Source organism: Halichoerus grypus, chromosome 12 (genome assembly GCF_964656455.1).
Source record: "Halichoerus grypus chromosome 12, mHalGry1.hap1.1, whole genome shotgun sequence".
Taxonomy (NCBI): Eukaryota; Metazoa; Chordata; class Mammalia; order Carnivora; family Phocidae; genus Halichoerus; species Halichoerus grypus.
The window spans coordinates 13,730,572-13,753,837 of NC_135723.1; the positions used below are offsets into that span (position 1 = coordinate 13,730,572).

At 40.5% G+C, this 23,266-nt stretch overlaps 1 protein-coding gene across 3 annotated transcripts in view; it reads right to left on the reverse strand.

Moving 5' to 3' along the window:
• The window catches only part of POU6F2 (POU class 6 homeobox 2), a 466,268-nt gene that overhangs the window by 200,774 nt on the left and 242,228 nt on the right, over window positions 1-23,266 (reverse strand). The window lies entirely within an intron of this gene.

Consider the following 23,266-nt stretch of genomic DNA (forward strand, 5'->3'; position numbering starts at 1 on the left):
TCATCGTGGCTCATAGGCAGTGAGTGGGGTAGTACCAAAACCCAGTTCTTGCCCCTAAATCAGACTTCCCACAGTTAACCAAATGTGTATGTGTGGGATTTTTCATAGTACGGGCATATACTGAGGGGTAAGATATTGTTTTCTGTCTTCCTTTTAGAAGCAATTTTAAATATGACTATGCCTTAGAAAGACACAGCACAATTTAAAGATAGCAGTCAAGATTTATTATAAAATCTCACCACAAAATTGTTTTTATTTAGGTTTTAGAGGGTTTTGTTTTTCTACTTCATCTGGAAATCTTACTTAGGAAAGGTTAAGTCAATTAATGGAAATCTATCAAACGTTGTTACCATTTTGATTAAAAAATTTCCTTTCTCAACAAGCATCTTGTTTTAAGAAATTGAAGACCAGCATTGTTAGTCTTGAATTGTCAATGGCCTGAAAACTTTCTGGCCCCCCAAATAGGTCTGACACTCCTACACAACCTCCTACCCCTTCGCTGTCCACAGAGGAGTCTTTGCTAGAGCACAGTATCTTGTACCTGTTTCAAAGAAGTTTCCCCGTTAAAAAAAAAAAGCAAATTCTCAATTTCCTGACTGACTGAGAGACAAATCAGATAGATTCCAGGGACTTCATTTCTGGGGATTAATGTACTATCCTGACAAAGCTGGGCTTTTCACACTCTTACAATATACAATCTCTAAAAATGTATCCATTTTGATCTAGTAGCACAACCTGCCCAGGTCCCTAGACTAAATTATTGATACTACAATTAGCACCTCTTATCTCTTCTTGGGGAACTCAGCGGAATAACTCTCCTATAGCTGAGCTAAGAAATGAGAAAGGATAAATGGGCTTTTTGTTGTGTTTTTTGGTTTGTTTTCCCTTATCCTTCTGGCTCCATAGAAGTGGTTTCAGAGATGGGTGCTGCCATGCCCTTAAAGGGTGTAAGTGCTCCAAAGAGTGATGCTGGTCTTCCACGGAAACATGGCGTGGAGAGAGTGAGGAAACAGCTCAAATATGCACTGGCTAAGTGAGGAGGGGATGAAGCGGGGCAGGTATGTCTCCTTTCTGTCAGCCGAAGAAGGAATTTGAGACAGAATCACCAAAAATTGATAAAGAACCCTACAGTCTGCCAAGTTTGGGGACCCCGGTCTTGATCCAGTTGGAGAAATAAGAAAGAATATCATCATTATTATTGTCCAAACAATATGGTGTATGTGCTGTACATTGTCGAGAAGAGTTACATTTGATGTCTTTGTCAGACCAGTGTTGATTCTCAGTAGGGATGACTGATGATTTCCTATTGTTTATTAATTTGGTTAATTCACCAACTATTAATGGAGGTGCTTCTAGGAGGGCAGTATTGTGTGGTGGGCAGAGACAGATTACCAGCATTCAAATCCCCCAGCAGCCACTTACTAGCTATATGACCCTAAGTGAGTGATTTTGCTCTCCGTACCTCAGTTTCCCCAGATACAAAACAGGGGAGAGAACTAGAACCCCACAGTGTGATGTGAAGACTAAATAAGTTCATACCTATGAAGGGTGTATGTGTGCCTACATGTGTCTGGGGCATCATAAAATGGTAGAAATCATTGTTTTCACTATGCTGGCAGGCCCAGTGCCAGGTGCTTTCATGTTCACGTCTGTTTGTTAGGACAAATATACCAGCTAGAGATATGCTGCCCATCTCATCGCCTCCTACCTGGCTTGTGTCGTAGCCTCTATCCGATCTTTGCCTCACCAAACACCCTTGTTCCAGACCCAGACTCAACTTTCTAAAGCTTTGCTTTTACCATGTCATGATACAAAAAGAAAAACAAATTAAAACCGTCTCATTAGACACTTTACCAAGGAAAATAAATGGAAGGCGAAGAAGCACATGAAAATGTGCTCAATATTCCTAGCCTTTAGAGAAATGAAAATTAAGGCCACAATGAGACCCGACCAGACACCTGTCAATAGCTAAACTGAAAAAAGAAAAAAGAAAAAAATAAATAAACCCAAATTGACCATTCCAAATGCTATAAAGATGTGGAGTAATTGGGTCCCTCACACAATGCTGATGGGGATAATAAAATGGTAAAGCCATTTTAGAAGATAATTTAGCAGTTTCTTATTCAGTGAAATATATACTTGCCATATGACCCAGTGGTCTCATTCCTAAATATTTACCGAAGAGAAATGAACACTCATGTTCCTAGAAAAACTTGTATGCAAATGTAGTGGCTTTATTTATAATTGCCAGGAAATGAGAAACCATCCAAATACCTTTCAACTGGTAAATGGGTACCCAAACTGCGGTATATCCATATAATAAAATCCCATTCAAATAAAAAGGAACCACTGCTATACACAGCATGGATGAATCTCAGAGGTATGTACTAAGTGGAAGGAGCCACACTCAAAAGACCATATATGACATGCAGAAAACATCAAAATTATTGGGACAGAAAACAGAGCAGTAGTTGCCAGGGGCTGGGGGCCAGGGAGGAGTTAATTACAAATGGACATGAAGGAAAGTTCTGGAAACTATTCTCTACCTTGATTGTGGTAGTAGTTACACTGGCTGGACGCATTTGTCAAAATTTGTGGAATATATACTAGAAAGGGTGAATTTTACTTTACATAAAGTACAGCTCAATAAACTTGACCAAAAACCAGTTCTTTCCCATTACCAATAGAATAAAGGCTATTCCAATGGGCCGAGGGTTAAAATCTACTCTTCCAGATTGATCCTTAGTTATTGTCCCCCACCTGAATCTTCCTCTCTTCAGTCTGTCCTCCTTGTCATAACACATGTTTTATGTGTTTCTACTTCCCTACGTTGGATCAAATGGTCCCGACAAATAAAATGACTTCACCAGCCCTTGAGCCATACCAAACCATCCAAGTTCAGGCCATATGCTATGATCTCAGTGGTCTCTTCCTGCTCACACCAACCCCCAGTGACATCTCCAGAAAATTCATTTGGCATTTATTCTTTGGATCACTCATTTGGTTTTTTGTTTGTTTGTTTTTTATCTTGATGCCATTGGTTTCCCTTTTGTCCATTTATTATTTTATTTATTGATCAGATATTTATTAAACAGGTATTTAATACAGGGGTGATCACTACTGGTTGATCACTATGATCAATCTTTTCCTATGTAAACCAATTCCTTTGCTTCCTTCTGTGTAAGACCATCCTGTTTTTGTTTCAGGAGGATAACCATCCCTCCTAAATTATCTAAGACAGCAGGGGTCCCAGACCTCTTGCCAGTGATGGATTAAGGGTGGGCATGTGACCTAATTCTGGTCAATAAGAAATGAGACAAAGTCGGCTGGAATCTTCTGGAAACGGGGACACCTGGAAAGGCTACAACTATTTTGCAACAACAGGTGAGTCAGCTGCGAGAAAGCTAATATGCCAAAGACAATGGAGTACAACGTGGAAGAACACTGGGTCTTTGGTGAGCCTCTTGAGCCCTGACTGAGCCAATACAGATGCTGTCTACCTCTCTAATTCTTATTACATGTAATTTTCCATATGGCTGAAAGTATCTTACCCGTTATTTACAAGAGTCATGAAATAACATAAACGTCATTAGTCTCTATCAAACTATTGCCGCCTCAATACAGATCTAGCATGAAAATCACCGTTCATTCATTCATTCAACAATACTTTTGGAGCACCTACTTTGTGCCACGCACTGTTTTAGATACTGGGAACGCCACAGGACACAAAGCAAAGTCATGTTTTCAAACAACTGTTTTACAAGCTTCCTCACATCTGTCGATCCTTAAGTCATGTCCTATGTAGGATTTTGAAGTGATTGGTAGGAACTGGTTTCTGGCCTTCCAAAATTGAGACCATCGGAAATTCACAGAACTGGGAAAATGTGAGAAATTCATTTCAATCTACAAGATCCCTTCGATTCACAAGTGAGGAAGCTGGGGCACAAAGAGTTTAAGTGGCTCGTCCAACACTGCCCGGCTGGTAGTGTTAGAAGCCAGAGCGGGATTTGGTCCCCAGAGCCAAATACTTCAGTACCCTTTCCGCTAAATCAGGGGCCTCTTCTTTTGATTACTTCTAGGTACGTCCTGACAATCTTTGTGCGGGATCATTTCTGCAATTTGCTTCTCTGGGGAACTTTTCTTTCCCTTGTTCTGACTTGGGGGAATTTCCCGGCTCACTACCCGAGCAAGCAGAGATGTCAGGGACCGTGGAGCCCTTTCAGTGGAATGCTTCAAATACACACAGCACAGCAGGAATGCTGGAAATGGTGTGGTTTTAAAACTCAGGCGGAATTAGCACTAGATAAAACCCCTTGCCTAGTCCTTCAGAGAAACCCTCCTACCCTGTTCAAGGACACTTAGCAATTTCTGTCTTAGTGGAAGAAGTCGCCACTTTCAGATGTGGTGGAAAACAGCCTCTCTTAAGAGAGTCCCATTTGTGAAGTTTTCCTGGTGATAATTCAGGGCTTTGCCCCTCTATGAGCTTTCTACCTCTCTCCCATCAAGCTTGCTTCAAGGAAAGTTTATAGGCTATGGGCACTGGAGATTGGGATCATGATGGTTTTCACAGCTGGTATCAACTAGGTCTGTGGAAAACAACAGTTACTAGCTTTCCTGGAATGGGAGCAGAGACCACAACTAATATTATTTTTTTTTGTTGGGTGTTTGCATGGTGCTCCTTAGGTGTTACTTTATTTCATTCTCCTAAACTCCATGAAGCAGCTATAAGCCCACAATCCCTTACATGAAACCCTTGTGGCAGATGTTTTAGAATTCAGAATTTTTTATAGTTTAAAAAGTTATTATGGAAAAGACACACTATACATCACTTAACAGCCTCATATGATCTAGGGCAGGATTCCATAATCAAACACATCAATGTTTCTGTAACAAAACCTATTTACTCTTCATACTAAGCAGGATTGTAAGAACTCCAAATATCCTGATACTAGTTCAGCTCAGTTTTGCTGCTACGTGAATTATGAAAACACTTTTGCTTTTCAGAGATGTTTGGGATTTTGGAATTGTAGATGAGGATATTTAGGGCTATACAACTATTTGGCCATTTCACAGTAGAGGAAATTGAGGTTGCCTCAAGTTCCATAACTGGGGCGGTGGTCAGGATTCGGACCCGACAGCCTCCACTCAGAGCATTCTCCCCTCTCTGCTTTATCGCTCTCCTGTCGCCTGCCTCTTTAGTCTCATTGCATTCAGATACAACATACCAAGTACAGGAAGTGCACTAACTCTAAACATACAGCTCAACAAAGCCTGGCCTACGTCACTACCCACTACCGTCCTGAGCTAAGTGATCAAGGTATTTAGCAGAAGGTTTCCCTTGCACCCCTTTCCAGGGACCTCCCTTTCCTCCATGACTCTGACTTGTATCACCATGAATTAGTTTTGCACGTTCTAGAACTTTATGAAAGGTCGCGGAACTGAATGTGCTCCTTTACACTCAGCCCCCTCTGCCGGACCCATGTTTCTGTGTGTAGCACTAGTCCATCCTTCTCATTGCCGTGTGCCATGTCCCTGTACCAGGGTCTCATGATGTACTCATCCACTTCTCTCTTGATGCACATTTCAGTCCGTTCCAATTTGGAGCCAGAGTCTTAACTATCAGACCTCCCTGCCACCAACTGCCAACATCCAGAGCATCTAATACCTCCAGAGAACTTTTTCTGTAAAGAGCCCAAATAGTAGATACTTTTGGTTTTGCGAGCCATGTAATCTTTATTACAGCCCCTCAGCTCTGACATTATAGCCCGAAAGCAGCCACAGACAATCTGTAAACAAATAGGCGTGGTCGTGTGCCAATAAAGCTTTATTTAGAAACGCGGGTGAGGGATCAGCGGGCCCCGCCCTGCTCTGCACTGGCTGACTCTGCTTCCCGGTTAAGGAAGGCAAGCGAACAGGCACAGATGGAACGGTACCACGTGCCAGATGGAGCCTGTCCTTGTACACGTATTGTCTTGTTTCCTCTCCACAACAACCCACTCGGGCGAATACCACCTCCGTGCCCATTTCACAGATGCCCAAACTGAGTTCTGAGAGGCCAAATCACCTGTCCCAGTCTGCGGCTAGTGATCTGAATGCAGTGCTCCTCCCCCCGCATTCAGGGATCCTCAGCTGAAGCTCAGAGCCTCTGTATTATATGCAGACCTCTGCGTGTCCCCGGCGCGTGCATTTTTCTATGGAGAAGATCCATAGCTTTCGTTAGCATCTCAAAGACTTTGCGATCCAAAAAGCAGGAAGAAACAAGGACTAGGGACAGTTTTGTTAACACAAGGAAGGGAGAAAACCAAGTGGCTTGTTGCCTTCTATCTAGTCAAGGTGTTTTCTCAGTGGCCAGAAGTGATGTTCCATTTAAATTCTGTGTCCTAATCCTATGTTCCAGACAGGGACGTTGTTTTTTTTATATATAAAACAATAAGTGAGTTTTCAGTGGAGAGGCATCTCCCCTTTTATGTGAGCACCTCCTGCCAGGCAGACCGGGCTGAGCCGTATTTAGATGCAAATAAGGGTGTCGGATTGAAACCCACTGAAGAACAGTGGTCCTATATAAATAAGAATGCTGGGGCCTCTGTCTATATTTACATCTTTATTTTTATTATTATTTTTTCTTTTGCTTCCAACTGTTTTTATTCGAGCACTTCTAAAACTCTAGGAAAATCCTCTATCTTCCTAAACTATTGCATACTTTTCAAAAAATTTTTTTTTCCAGAGTAGATTTTTACATCTTTAAATAAGCGCCTGTAACCCTCATCTGTCCGCCTGGGTTCCATTCAGCCAAGCTCGTTCCTAGACTAAAGAACAGGGAGACAAGCAACTGTGTAATTGTGAGCTATATTTCATGGCCACAATTCCTTTGAGAAAGGCCCTAATTAGTCTAAGCCGTGTTTAATGTAAATCAAGTTTCACTTTCAAAATTCCAAGGGCCCCATTCTGACAGAATGTAGATTTTTTTATGCTCCGCATAAAACACGGGTGCTAGTAAAACACGGTAATGACAGGCGGGGAAGAGCAGAAATCAATATATGAAAAGTCACTGAAATTAGGTAGGCCTGACCTCCTGGAGCCGCCTCAGAAAATCATCCTTTAAAAAAAAGACTCTCAAAGGGAGACGCTTGAGCTTTGGTTTTTGTTGTTGTTGTTGTTTGTTTTTTTCCTTTTGTTGTTGTTTATTGTATTGTATTTAAATTCATTAATTAATATATAGTGTGTTACTAGTTTCAGAGGTAGAGTTCGGTGATTCATCAGTTGCATATAACACCCAGTGCTCATTATATCATGTGCCCTTCTTATGCCCATCCCCCAGGTACCCCATCCCCCCACCCACCTCCCCTCCAGCAACCCTCAGTTTGTTTTCTATAGTTAAGAGTCTCTTATGGTTTGTCTCCCTCTCTGATTTGTTTTTCTTGCTCTCCCTTCACAGATGCCTACCTTCTTTCTCCAGCTTAATTCAAACTTCTCAACATGTTGGTTCTGACTCATGGCAGCATTCACAGTAAGGTAACAAAAGGAAAATATTGTAACACTTCCCCTGGTGAGAAGGGCAGCTCCCCAGAACCCTTAAAGCACTGTGGAGATTCCCGACATCCCGATTTATTTCACAGTGTAATTCAATTATTGAAAATAGCATTTTTATATCTTCCAACTTTTTCTTATAGACCAAATCACAAAAGCCAGATCCTTTCTATGAGTGTTTGATAGCATGTGGTTAGCAGGGTTATAAAATAAATAAATAAAGGATACTTACAGATTTAATATAAACTATGATTAATATTTATTAAGAGGATACATTTATACATCATAAACCGACAATTTATTTGAAGATCTTTTTTTTTTTTTTTCCCTGTGAGTTGGGTACTTCCCCTGGGTGCAGAATGCAGAATTGTATATGAGATATTTGAGTGTCTAAAACGATGTATGATAAATGAAGTAGCATGCTACTTATACGCTTATCATGTTCCCTGACTAGCAACAGGTTCAGCAAAGGGCACAGCCAGTAAATGAAATTTTCCACCAGGACAATATATCATCACAAGAAATAGATGCGCTGGAAACTTACAAGCTTGCTCAAGATGCGGACAAGGTGTGAAATGGTAAAAAATGAAAAACAGAAGCATCATACAGTAAATTTCAAATTCGGCTGCATATTGGTCGGGGCTGATGCTTTAATTGTTTCAAACCACAGGAATGAGGGGGAAAATGCAAATGCCATCTGAAGGTGGAAATAAGTTTCCACTATTACTGAATTTATAAATTATTTTTATCATAGGCACCACTGAAGCAGAGAAAAGTAAGTGGTATGGAAATGTATGTGACTGCCATGGTATTAATTTGAGGGAGAGAGAGACACTTTAGTTATATTTGAGGAGTCTTCACCATGTTTAACCTTGAGCGAATCCCTTAGTCTTTCTGCACCTCGATTTCTTAACTTGCTAAACAGAAGGTGGGGACAAGTAATTTCTAAAGTCTCTCCCACTTAACAAAAGCTCTTTGGTTCTCCGATGAAGCATCGGATAAGATCTTTGAGCGCGCAAAAGGAAATGGTCAGTACAGTCACTGCATTTGCCTGGGTAAAAGATCTATTGAGGGAAGTTCCAGAAAATGCAGATGCTCCTGTCCAGTATTTCATTTCAGTAGTGATCATATCTCAGGAGTTAATCCTCTCTTCTGGCTCCCAAGTCGTCAAAGGATGCTCTTATTGGTGATCCAAGAGGTACAGGCTCATCTTTCCCCATGTAAGGTCGGCTGCATCAGGGGATACCAAGGCCCTCTCTTGATAGGCACCATGCATACAATTTCCCTTTGCTAGCTACTTCTGGTGACAGTGCAAAGTGACAGTTTGCAAGGGTGAATTACCTGCAGCATAGTGTCAATAGGTATAAATTACAATAGACCCAGGTGACAGCTATTCTAAGAAAGGGCTCCCTGTATGTTAAAAAGCTCAGTGGAGACAATGCAAGGGGAATAAAGGGCTAAAACTAATCTGATCTAGACTGAGGTCTTGTCAACACCGAAGACCTCCGAGAGGAGACAGGCTGAAACTTTGACTCCTGGGGGAGAAAACCCAGAGAACTGGAAGGAGGAAGGGCAGTGCGGCAGAGTGGTTAAGGCAGGGAGTCTTTGTGGTATGTGTGTGTGTGTGTGTTTAAGTAACCTCTGTGCCCAACATGGAGCTCAAACTCACGACCCCGAGATCAAGAGTTGCATGCTCTATCAACTGAGCCAGCCAGGCGCCCTGAGACCTTGGTTTTGAATCTCAGCACCACCACTTACTGTGTGACCTTGAACAACTAAGATGACAATAACTACCTCGCAAATCATGATGTGTATAAATGAGATAATAGGTGGAAAGTCGTGCGCATAGTACCTGATACTTGGGAGCTATTTTTATTACCGATCTGCTTAGATACATCTATTACACTGCTTTTGTCGCTACCTTTATCTTTTATAAAAACGAGTGGCTATAGATCCGGGTTGGATAAAGGTAGGCTGCTAAGAGAGGTGAGCATGTGAGCAGTAGGTATGTATACAGTGAGGAAAGGGAAAGGTGGTATAATATTAATTAGGAAGGTAAGGGTAGCAATCATAGAATGTGAGAGGTTGAACCAGAATCACCACCTTGGTGGTATAGAGTGTAACATCAAAAAGAGAGCAGAGTAGGGATCTACAAGGCATCAGAAATGCAGGAACTAAAAAAAGGAAGATAGATGTTTTTGTTGGATTAGCATGAAAGGATAGGTTTCTGAACACAGCAAGAAAGCCAAGCCCAGGGAGTAATGCGCAAGACAGCTTATATTCACTTAGCAGGCTGGCAAAAAAAAAAAAAAAAAAGTTATTTTGTTGGCTGATGCCTTATCTGGATAGTTTTAACTCTGGAAAAAAATGCTGTGTAACAGAAATAGATGGGCCCAATGGCATTAATGATGCGTAGAAAATGCAATGTGTTGGCAAGAAAATTGACATTAGTAGAGAACAAATTTCTTGATAAGTCTCGATTAAGTAGCAGTTTTGCTCATGCGAAAAAGCGGTGAGTGGATTGCAACCAAAGATGTTTTGCACCGAGAGAGAGGTTGTGTATGAGGCGGCCAAAAGACAAGCCAGAACACAAAGAAAAGAGTTTCCAAAGCATCACACTGTGATCTCATTCCTTTACTGTTGGCTTCCTTCCCAGAGATGAACACACAGCAACGTTGCTGCATTTTGTGTTCACCTGAAAATATCACTAAATCCAATAACTGATGGAAATGAATCTTCTGCACATCAAAACTCCTAGAGGCAAAGGCTTCGGAGGACCCGGGCTATAGCATCACACAACAGCAGGGGGTGCAATTTACACTGTGTTCTACGGGATGAGGGGCCTTCATTGGAACACAGTGAGCACGGTGCTCGCTGATGAGAGGCCCACAAAATTATTCCCATTCAGACTCTTTCCTCCCTCAATAATTTAATTTTAATCATGAGGAATCCTGAGAGTACCATGCTATTTGATATTTGAGCGAACCAATTTCATCATTAAAAGGGAGGCATGCGTTTTGTCCAACAGAAATTTCAACATCCTTGGATTACTTTCCACAGGGTGGAGCTCCCATGGCGCTGTATGCTTAGCATACCCGAAAGATGCAGTTTCCATAAAATTCATACCCAAACAAGCAGGACAGGAGGCCCACATTATATGGGTAGTGGAACATTAAAGATTCAACACTGCCTTTCTCTGTGCTGAATACCATTTAATGAAAAGTCTCCGAGGAAATATCCACATGCCCTGATTTCACAACTGGGAGCCAGGAAAACACAAGAGGGGGACAACTGAGCAGATGGATTGATATAATTAAAGTTATCGGGTTTTATGTGTTTTTTCAAGACCCAGCTACGAAGGAGAAAATGAGTCATCAGGAGGTTCAGTAATGTGACCATATTGTGTGGGGCGATACTCACTTGTCCTCTTTCTTCTGGGGGATTGACTCATGTTCGCAGAACCCTGGCCACTGGCTTTCGTAGTGCGGTCACATGGAGGGGGCGCAGCCAGGAACAAAGAGCCCCAGGTCCTCAGCCTATAACCCAGCTCATCATCCAACCCCCGGACACGCTTTTGTCTCCATGTAATCAGGGAAGGCCAAGGATCATCCTTGGGACAGACCCTCCCTACAACCCCCGAGAATGAGAACAAATAGCATGAGAAGCTTTGCAGTCACAGATTTCTAAAAATAATTATTACATTGCTGACAATATTGGCAACTCAGGAAGAGCGTTAATGATAATTTTGAGAAAAACTGAATGCTAATTGAGATCGGATACCGCTTAACATGAATACATTTTGGGTAAGACAGAGGAGACCACCATTTATTTAGTTCTCATTTTGTCTCCATAGTCTACTTTTTTTGTTCGTTTGTTTTGAGAGAGAGAGAGAGAGAAAGAGAGAACATGTGCGTGCATGCGCACGTGACCATGAGTTTTGGGGGGGCAGAGGGAGAGGGAGAGAGAGAATCTTGAGCAGGCTCCATGCTCGGCAAGGAGCCCAATGCAGGGCCCAATCCCTCAACCCTGAGAGCATGACCTGAGCCTAAATCAAGAGTCGGAGGCTTAACCGACTGAGTCACCCAGGCGTCCCTATCTCCATATTCTATTAAATTATTTTGTAAATTGCCTGTTTATATGTCTACTTTTCCCGCTAAACTACGAGCTCTGTCTTATTTGTGTTAGAATATCACAACAGTGAGAATTGGGTGAGGTGCTGGGTAACTAGTATCTCCTGAGCACAGCATGGGGTAGTTAATAAAATGTCAGATGCATAAATGAATGAATGAATCAATAGCAAATCATTTGTAAGAAAACATCTTAAACGTACAATGAGGTACAGTGTGATCCACAATAAGCTAAAATATTGTTGCCAATAAGCTTCAAAGCTTAAAGACCAAAAAATCGTCCCCTAAAGAATGAAAATATTTACATGCAAGAGTCAAGAAAATTTGTAGCTGTTCCCGAGAGAGCATAAAACTTCATTTCCTGGGCGAGTCCTCAGATTAATGCCATGGAAATTGATGCCACACTAGAAGTTTCCTCCCTTTTTAGCACATATTTCATTTCAGGCAAATGGCATGAACTATACCTGCTTCTGATTTTAGCATATCATGGCAACATAAAATGATCGCTGCTGCAACAGTATTTGCTCGATATGTTGAGTTCAGTGAAATCATTGGTAGCAAGAAGTGAAAGGAAACCTACCAACAAAATCAGTATGGGTTTATTGTGTTTAGATCTTAGAATTTTAATAATAGACTACTATTCAGATTCATTCGATACGTATTTGAGTACCTCCTATATGCTGGAGGAAGCTATACATATTCTTATGAAATTGCATCTTTTCTGTTTAGGAGTTCTCAACCTGGCGACCATGGTCAGAGTCTTAGAGACTCTCTTCTTGGTTCCTCAGTTTGGAAATGCAGGGTTTGTCTTCCTACCTGATGGCCTCTACCATTCATCAAGAGTCAGCATTTTAATTTGATTTGGAATAGGAACTGGTAAGCAGCACTTGGTTCTTCTAGTCTAGAAACATTTTTTCTCTTCTCTCCATGTTTTTTTCTGAAATCTTTGTAACCTATTTACCTGCATCTTGTGCTTGGAAAGTGGAACTTGTAGGTATCTAGTTAACATCTGAGGAACATGTTAACAATAGTGTTTATTCATATGGTAATCATAAAATCATACATTTTTATCTGCTTCTAAAATTGTTGAATATTTATACACTCCATGGCTATATTTGTATCAATTTATGAAATTGTCATAATGAGAAAATTTCAATGATAGCTATATACTTTGAATTTTCTATACAGAAGAAGCACAGAGAAAATTATAGACATCTTTCTCTATCTGTTGCTTGAAAATAATTTGTACTTGTCTTGAAAAGGTTAATAATCATTTATTTGTGGCATAATGTAGTAGACATGAATGGGGGCTTTGGGAACTGAAAAACACAGGTTCAAATTCCAGCTTACTTAATAGCTACTTGTATTAATCAGGGCACATCAATTGCTTCAAGAAACAATCCCAGTTTCTTAATGGCTACATGCAATAGAAGTTTTTTTCTCTGTCACATTAAGGTCCCCTGAGGGGGAGGGGGAGCTCTGCTCCACACAGTCATTCAGGATCCAGGCCATTCCCCAGGACCCCTGGAGTCTTCTACGGATCCTCTGTATCTGGCCAGCAGCTGAGGGAAGAGAGATCACGCAAGGGATTACATGGGAGAGATTTTTAGGAGCCAGTCCTGGAAGCTATCTCACTTCACCCATTCCTTTTGCCAGGATCAGTCACAGAGCCCTCCTAAGTGCAAGAAAGGATGGAAAATATGGTCCAGGAGGAAAAGGAAAGAGGGTTTGGTGGACACAGGACTAAATATCTCTGCTATACCACTCCATCTCTCACAAGCCAAAATTTCATCATATATAAAAGGGTAAAATTCTACACATTTCATAGAGTTGTGAGTGTTCAATAAGATGTTTGTAAAGCATGAAGTAAATGCCTGGCATATGGCAGGTGGTCAAAACATACTACTTCTTATCATGGCTGTTTTCCAGGAATTTGACTCCACGGCTGATTGAAATTTCTTATGAGGCTAATCCCATTAAACTATGAAAGATACTGAAATAATTTTTCAATCAAACTAACAATATTAAGACTCTTTTCTTATCTCAAATTCTAGCCAGAACACACTTTCACTTTGAGATCATAAATTCAATCACGTTTCTTTACCCTTTGTCATTTTTTTCCCCTCTAAAATTAATTCTCTAACTCAGGGTTTCTCAATCTTAGCACAATTGATATTTTGGGTCCGATAATTCTTCCTTGTGGGGGCTGTTCTGGGCATTATAGGATGTTGAGCAACATCCTTGGTCTCTACCCTCTGGATGCCCCACCCTCAGTGATAACAAAACTGGTTCCAGAAATTGCCAAATATCTCCTGCTAGGGGTTAGGGGATCTCTCTCAGTAGAGGACCATTGCTTTAATCCTTCATTTAGCATCTTCCTACTCTATTAGCACACTGACCTATTGTGGGGAGGTTTGAATTCTCATTCTAAAATTTCAGCATTAGGGGCGCCTGGGTGGCTCAGTTGTTAAGCATCTGCCTTTGGCTCAGGTCATGATCCCAGGGTCCTGGGATCAAGCCCCGCATCGGGCTCCCTGCTCAGCAGGAAGCCTGCTTCTCCCTCTCCCATTCCCCCTGCTTGTGTTCCTGCTCTCGCTGTCTCTCTCTCTGTCAAATAAATAAATAAAATCTTTAAAAATAAATAAAATAAAATAAATAAAATAAAATTTTGGCAATAATATTCATCAGATATGCACAAAAAGCCACATTAAGAATACTGACCAGTACTGACTGACATTCTTCCTTTGCTTATTTATTTTCAGAATGGCAGAAATTATCTGAATCAGTTCAGATACTTCTGTTGGACCCCTAAGAATTTCCTCCCTTTCTGGATTGACTTAGAAATTCTTCCATTGCTGTGGGAAGAAGAAATGCTGTATTAAGAGGTATGAGGTTGCTCCAGTTAATCAATTCAATTCATTGTTTTACTGAGCACCTACTGCTAGCTCAGCATACTGGGATTATGCAATCCAACCATGCCATCTTGAACTTTTTATAGAGCTTGTGGGAGCCATTTTAAATCTTCCAAACCAATGGCAGGTAAAGACTCCCCAAGTCACGGTAGCATTACAGTGGAAGGAGCAAGGGAGGAGTGGTCAGAGACTTCAAGTTCAAACTTAGACGGGGCTGCTTCCTAGTTGTATTGTTGTGGGAAAATCCCTGAAGCATATCTGTTCCTCAGTTAACTACTGTGCACAGTGAGGAGAATAATGCCCACTCACAGAGTGTCTGTGGGAGGGAAGCAAGATGAGTTTTGACAACACTTAGCATTTAGCATATGCTCAATAAATGTGAATCGGATCTGAATCGGAACACCGTCATTAACATCCTCACGATGTTTGCATTAACTCCCCCCTTTCCTCACCATGTCCAGGATCACACCGGCTGCTTAGGGCAAAGATTGCAAGGTAAATAGAGACATAACACGGCTCTTAGAATAACACCCACCTGCTTCCCTAACACATACACTTGGAAAGTGTGGATGAGGATGACATCTTTTGTGTAGATAGTATTTGGATTGTTGTGGAGAAGACTTTGATCAGCAGCAGGTCTTCATATGTCTTACGTATATCAGCTTACACAGTGAGTAATTCAATAAATCAATGATTATAGCAGGTCCTCAATATCTAATATCTCCTTAGTGAAGTCAATCAGGCCACAGGATGAGGATATAAGGCAAAGTTGGGTTTTTTTTTCCCTCTTCCAAAATAATTCCCAAACCCAGGTGACTGATGCCTGGCTTGTGATTTTGCTGTCTTGTAAGTATTTCTGGAAGCATTATTGGGAAATTATACCTCAAACGTGCAAGTTCATTGGAACCTTTTCCAAGAGGAGGTTTGGTTTGGCCCAGAAGAGAAGGCAGAAGCACCTACCAGCCTGGACAGTAGGAGGAGGGTGAGGAGGGGAGAAAAAAAAAAGAGCATCACTGAAGAGAGCAAAGGAAAATGGAGGGCGCAGAAACAAACTTGGCCTGGTTCACGGTTTGGCCTAGACAAGAGTTGGTTTTCATCTCTTAAAGATGGTGCACTGAAGTAGGCCTCGGGGGTCCCAAACAAAAGCCCTCCTGTGTTCTGTCTTTCGAGTTCTTTATAGGTTCACAGGCAAATGTCAAGAGGGTTGCTGTCTTCCCTCCAGAGCGACCAATCCCCCGGAAGCAGCGAACATCCAAGTCTCTCTTTCCCAAACAGGAACTGAGGGCCCAAATGGATCGCCTCACCCTATTCCGCGGCCACCACTCACCACTTTGTGGTCTGTGATAAGAGAGCTATCTGATCACCAGGGATGTTCTTGTGGTTAGGAAAAGATGGGGGCCAGGAGGCCTTCCCCAGGGTCTGTTTACCTCACTGACACTTTTGGCAGAGCCCAAAGACCCTCCCAGGACCGCGATGGCAAACTCATGCATGTGCCCAGCAGCCAGGGTCCCGGGTTTAACAGCTATTAATTAGGGTAATGATTCCCAGGGCTGCAATTACAAACCCAAAGATCCACTTAGCATCTCCTCTTGAATCTCTTGTTTCTGTAATGCTGATGTCCCTAAAAGATTCATTTGCAACCACTTACTGATTGCATTTACTCCGGTATATTGTTTCGGATGGACGGACGGAAAGCCGATATGGAATATTGACCTCGGCAGCATCCTGTGATTACTCGGGCTGCCCCAGCTATCATTAACCACCCCACTTTATTTTCTGAGTGCCACAAACACTGCTGGTGACAGATCTGTGGCCTTTCCCCTAGAAATGTTATGAACCAAATGCGCTGTAGAAATGACAGGAGGGACGAATGTCAAATGGCTGTTTAAATGCTACGTCAGCACCCACAGCTACGGTCTTGGATTCTGACGTTGGAGGACATTTCAGTGGGGGGGGGGGGGCTCTTTGCTTTCCACTTGAAGGAAACAACTAAAAACCAAGCAAGAAGAATGGAGACTATGGGCCATGCTCTGCAAAACAGACACTTCAAGCTAGCTCTCAGGAGGAAGTCATAAGTTTTTTACTCTTTTATTTTAAATCAGAACAGAAATCTCCATTTAAGTCATCAAAAAAACAAAACAAGACCAGATTCAAAGTGTATTTTGAGCATAGGATTGAAAATGCAATTAAATAAATAATGCAGAGGTCTCTTAGAATCTGACTGTATGTATATTTAGGTCAAAATGTACACATCCAAATATTGTGGGTCACATAATGGTTCCTGGACCATAAGAACTGCATGCAGAGGGAAGAGGTGGAGCTGTGTCCCTGGGTAAAGCAAGGGAATCCAGCTCCCTCCTCTTGCCCCACACCTGTGATAGAGTAACCTCACAAGGAGTGTCCCTAGGGCCTGTTCTTACAGACTGTAGGCTGAATGCTGGCTGTGCATTAAGCTCTACTAGGGAGTTTTTAAAAGGTACCAATGTCATCACTGACCCTGGACCCACTAAATCAGAACCTTTCAATGGGACCTAGACATTGACATTTTCTGCAAGGCTTCTGGGTGATTCCGAGCGGCAACCCCGCGTGAGTGCCACCACTCTAGTTACAGGGATAGAAGGTTGCCACTCTGGTTGAAATGAGGATGGTCCAGTTTAATCTACTGAAATAACTAGCTGTTTTCTTATTGAGAAAACAGTGAGGGAAAAAATGAGAAACTTCACAAATGAAAAATACTGGATGAAAATAATTTAAAATAACAGAGGACAATCCAAACTGCCAATCCTAAAAGTAAGATTCCCCACATGTAGTGGATTTATTTAAATACAGTAAAAATAGGCACCAATTTAGCCAAAGACCTTAATCTTTAGAATTTGTAGAAGTTCTACCTACATTCAGCTGTGGTTCCTGGAGCAAGAGATGAAAGGAAAGAAAATAAGAGAGATAGAAATTGGATTTTGAAATTCTAAGGCAAATAATTTCATGGCTTATGCTTTAGCACAGGGTCAACATATTTAAATGATATCAAATGTTTAAGTTACAGTAATCCAGAAACTGTATACTTTCAAAAAGTTATGGCCATCTGTCAAATAGAGTAAATGCAAGGAGAAAAAAAGATTAGCATATGGACTTAAACCCACTAGGTATTCTCCCTTTTAAAATTTATATCCACTAATTAATACTGAAATCTGATGGATGTTTCCTACCCAACAGAAAAAGAAAAGAGTCTTCACCTTTTTGTACCAGAACATACTTCTCTGACCACAGAAACAACAGGGATTGTTTTTACAAAATTGGAAGAGAAAAGGAGGAAATGGACAATTTCTGAATGATTCATTTCTAGGAAGGTATGAATTTCCCATTCTGCTAACAAGCTCTAGGTTTTGGTGAGGTGTTAATTGGAGTTTTGAATCCGCCCCTCACACCTCCCCCCCCCTCCAAATACCCAGTGTAGGGTGAAAGCTTCACATTCAGTGTCCTTGCTTCTTTTGTGTACATCTTGGAGGTTCTTTCCTGGACGTGACCTAGACAATGCAGAACTAAGCGGAAGTTGCAAGGCTGCTTTGAAATGTGTGGTTAGATTGTATTTGTGAGCGTTTGATGTTCTTCTTTAATAACCTCAAGTAAAAGGCTGAATGCATTCAACAACAGTAGCTGAAAAAAGTGCAATGAGTCATATTATAGGAAAATGGAGAAAAGGATACAGGACTCTCCACTGAACACAATCCTATATTGTAAGCAATCTGTGATAACACCCTTTTCATTTCAGTTCAGTCCCATAAAATTACCACTAACATTACAACTCATGCAGAACACAGATAAATGTAAAAATGTCACAGAATTCTTCCAGATGGGACTTTTAGTTCCACTAGATCACCATCTACTTTTTTACTTGTCTAATATTTCATTACAACCTTCCATAAGTTAATTTTCTTTCCACTGACCATGTAAATCACAAATCAATTTTCATTTAAAATGCCTGACTACAGATTGCTCCTGAAAGCTCAGAGCATATGCTTCAGTGAACTTCTCCAACATCCTTAATGTACATTAGAAAAATGTTGTGTTTTTAAAAGTCTTTTTTAAAAAGAATTAATTTTACATTAAAATCTGCAAGAGACCTGAGGAATCTTATTTTCCTCCTAAAATGCAGATGTATTTCTAAGGCATGAAATCCATGTGGTCAAATATTTGTCATGACAAAATTGGCACATATGGGAACATTTTACACCGGCAAAAAAATACAGAACATTTGCTAAGGAACACACATGTACACACATATGTATTACATACAGAGGCAGTGGCTAGATAGTCTAGTTTTTAAAAATACAATTATAGGGACACCTGGGTGGCTCAGTCGGTGAAGGATCTGCCTTCGGCTCAGGTCATGATCTCGGGGTCCTGGGATCGAGCCCCGCATCGGGCTCCCTGCTCAGTGGGGAGTCTGCTTCTCAGTCTCCCTCTGCCTGCCCCTTCCCCTGCTTGTGCTCTCTCTCTCTCTCTTACTCACTCTCTCTCAAATAAATAAATAATAAAAAATAAAATCTTTAAAATATAAAATAAAATTATAGATCAGATTTTCGATAAAGTCTTTGTATCTTTCATACCTGATAATTCCACGAATGTTTGGATGTGGAAATTTTGCCTGGATGGGAACGTGCTTTGGAATCTGGGTTTCTCATTAATGGAGAAGAAGGAGTTGAAACTCAGTGCACTGAGATTTTCTCAGAAATATTCAGACCAAACAGGCCACCATACACTTTTGTTATGAGAATATAAAATATCTCGATTACAACAATAATGTGGGAGGGAGTTGGGCAGTTATGGACAAAAACATCATTATGAAACAGGCCTCTTTTCAAGTTTTAGTTCCTTAATTAAATGTTTATTACTTTAATGGTATTCTGAATTGAAGAGATTTTTTTTACATTTGGTAATATTCCTAATTTCTCCCAAGAGCCTGTGAAAGTCAAAGTGCTTTAAAGTTGTTGTTTTTTCATTTAAATTCATAAATGGTATTTCTATGTGAAGACAGTATTGAAATATTTCAGGTGAAAAGTGCTTCAAGTTCTCATTTTTTAAAATACAGTTGACAGATGACTGTAAATAAGTAAATTCACAAGGTCACATAATATTCTGGAACATTCAGGAGGCAAGAACCAACATGGAAGGCTGTCCCAGGTCTCACAGAGAAAACTGCACTTATAGACACAGTCACATTTACTGAGGGACACCCAGAATTTCTGAAAAGCTGTGATGGTGGGTGAGCCCGTCCTTTTTCTGTACCATGTGAGTAAAAGTATGTACTCCATGACAGAATCTGGGGACTGATCTGGGGACAGATACAGTAAGGCATGTATCTGTGGGTCTAAGATATGTGTGCTGGGGACTCCTGTTAGCATTCTCCTCTAGCATCCTCATCCTCCTCCCCATGAAGGGGGTACTTTACACCTGAGCACACACCTGGCCAGGAACACTGGATAGCTTGATGATTTCATATTTTTATTTCTTTTTCAAGTGGAAAAATGCAATAGCATTCGTGTTTTCAACTGCAAATATTCTCAGAGCAAGCCTCTGGCAGTTGGAAAAGCACTACCTAGGAAACCCGCAACTTTCTGACTGGAATTTGGCCAAAAAATTAATGCTATTTTATGACCCACTCATTAATCTCCTGAAAAAGCATGCAATACAGTTTTATGAGCACCAGTGACTTGATGATTTTGAGGGGCTTTGGTACACCTGTGCTTTTCTCTGAGGCGAGCTGCCTACCTTATTCCTGTACTCTGTTCTCTGCCAGAGGAGAAGGCAGACTGTGTAGATTATGAAAATGATAAACAGAACAAAACTTGCTGGTGAAGTGTAGCTCTGCTAAGTGTAGTTCACACCTTTTTAAAAAGATTTTTTATTTATTCATTTGGGAGAGAGAGCACAAGCAGGGGGAGAGGCAGAGGGAAAAGCAGACTCCCTGCTGAGCTGGGAGCCTGAAGTGGGGCTTGATCCAGACCCAGAGACCATGATCTGAGGCAAAAGCAGACGCTTCACCAACAGAGCCACCCAGATGCCCCAAGTGTAGATCACACTTGACAAACAATGCCATTTATTGCACATGAAGAGGCACCAGAAATGTCTCAGGAATATATTAGGTATATAAGACTGGACAGAAATGGTAAAGTGGGGAACAAGCTTACTTCTTAAAATAGAACTTGAAGCCTTCAATGATAAAAATTTAGGCTAGAATAGAACAAGAACTAGAGCACAGCATTTACTAGAAAAATAAACATCATCCTCCAAAGGATCTGAGAATGGTTTCTACCAGGCCAAAGCATGAACACGGTAGAAACATTTGTGGCATTCAAAACAGAAAATAAAGCAATGCCCTGGCATGGAAGAGATTCTTATGATTCAGAAAGGTGCTTAGAGAGCTCTCCAAGGTAGGGAACATTTCAAGATTGAAAAAAATGCACAAAGGAAAAGAGAACTATTGTCTAGGTCCTGAATCTCTTCACAGAGTCCTTCCATCGGATTCCAGCAGTCAGCATCCCAGTGAGTGAGCCACTGCCTGAAAATCTTCAAGGAAAGTTTTCATTCTATCTATAGGTAAATATATTTTTTATTTAATTGTAATGGAAGTCAATAGGCAAAGAACATCTGCACTGAAAGAATTTCTTTCATGACAAATGTTGCTCGTGTTCACCTGCATATGAAATACATGTATATGTACTTGAAAATGTAAATCCAACTGCAATTATACCTATGACTGTACCTATAATATTTACCGTTTGCAGGCCATGAAGCAGAAATAAGGCAACTTCTAAAGTGTACATTCTCTCCTTAGGGTTATTTTCTCCTTAGGTTATTAGGTTATTTGGAATATACCCAAATGTGATTAAGCAGTATAAGGAGAAGTCAGTAGGTAATTAATTATTGTCTCAAAAAGGCTCCTTCAACAACGAGATACCTCTTCATCCCTGTTAGTAGAGCTACTATCAAAACAATACAAGAAAAAAAGCCCCAGAATTTAACAGGTATTAGAGAAGATGTGGAAAATTGTAATGCTGCGCGTCATTGGTGGGAATGTAAAATGGTGCAGTTGCTAAGAAACATGGTATGGCGACTCCTCAAGCAGCTTAAGCATAGAATTACCATATGATCCAGCAGCTCTACTTCTGGCTATGTACCCCAAAGCACTGAAAGCAGGGACAAACAGATTATTTGTACACCCACATTCATGGCAGCATTATTCGCTGTAGTCAAAAGGTGAAAGCAACCCAAGTATCTATTGACAGATGAGTGAATAAATAAAATGTGGCATATACTTACAATGGAAGCTTATTCAGTCTTAGGAAGGAAATTCTGACACGTGTTACAACATGGATGAATCTTGAAGACATTATGTTAAGTGAAATGAGCCAGTCACAAAAGGACAAATGCTGTCTGATTCCAATTAATGAAATATTCAGAGTACTCAAATTCATAGAGCCAGAAAATAGTAGGGTGGTTGCCAGGGGCAGGGAGTAATGGAGTTATTGTTTAATGGGGACAGAGTTTCAATTGCTAAAGATGAAAAAGTTCTAGAGATGATGGTGATGATGATTGCATGATAATGTGAATGTATTTAATGCCCCTGAATAGTGGTTAAAGTGGTAAATTTTATGTTATGTATATTTTAACCATAATAAAAAAAGAAAAAAAAACAACCCACAAAAAACAAAAATGACGGAGGAACATGGGATCTGGGAGTGTTACAAAGACTACTTCAACTGTATTTGTAATATTTTAAAGAAGCAATATGAAGCAAGAAGGGAAAAATGTTAGAATTTGATATAACACTGGGTAGGCACATAGGTATTCACTGTATTCCTCTGTTATGGTTTGAATATTTCAGAATAAAAATATTAGGGATTTTTAAAATGCAGAATCAGTTCAGAATTAATTTCTACATCCTTAATAGATACAAAATTAATTCAATTAATAAATTAAAATTTATTTTAAAATCAAAATCAAAATTTAGAAATATCCTAAAAATAAAAACTAAAGAATACCTTTTATGTTTTTCTGAAACTGAGAAATTTCTTAACTTATTTGTGATCCCTGCTGGTTACTTATTTTGAGACCAAAGTTTAGCTGAATAATCTTGGGAATCCACACAGAATTTGGTTTATTTAATAAGAACCACAGATAGATCTATCACTCAAGAATATCCCAGAGGATTGCAATATTAATATTTGTAATGGTCTTGTTGCTTTCTTTCTCAAAGTTTCCAATAATTCCACAAAGAATATTTACAAATTTCTGGAAGTTCCAGAAAAAATTCAATTTAAATTGCTACCAAGTTTAATAGAATGCTTGAAATGTTTAGGAATTATGTATCTGCTAAGGATTAGTTATCCAGACTTGACCCACCTAGAGAAATTGACAAAAGGGGGAGGAAGAGACTTTTCATGGAAAAATATTTGACCTAGCATGGACAATTTTTCTGCTTCCAATATATAGAAGTTATGCCTAAAATATGTCAAAAATTGGGATACACGGGCAGAAAGGGAAACCCTCAGGCATCAGAAATCAAGAAGAGCAAGAACACTAACTGACACCTTTGCCCTCTGAGGACAGACATGAGTTAGACCTGGCTAGCATGAGGCTGATGTTTGGCCACCAACATAGGGACGGGATCTGGGGACTTGGGCCCGTGTGAGAAGAGCT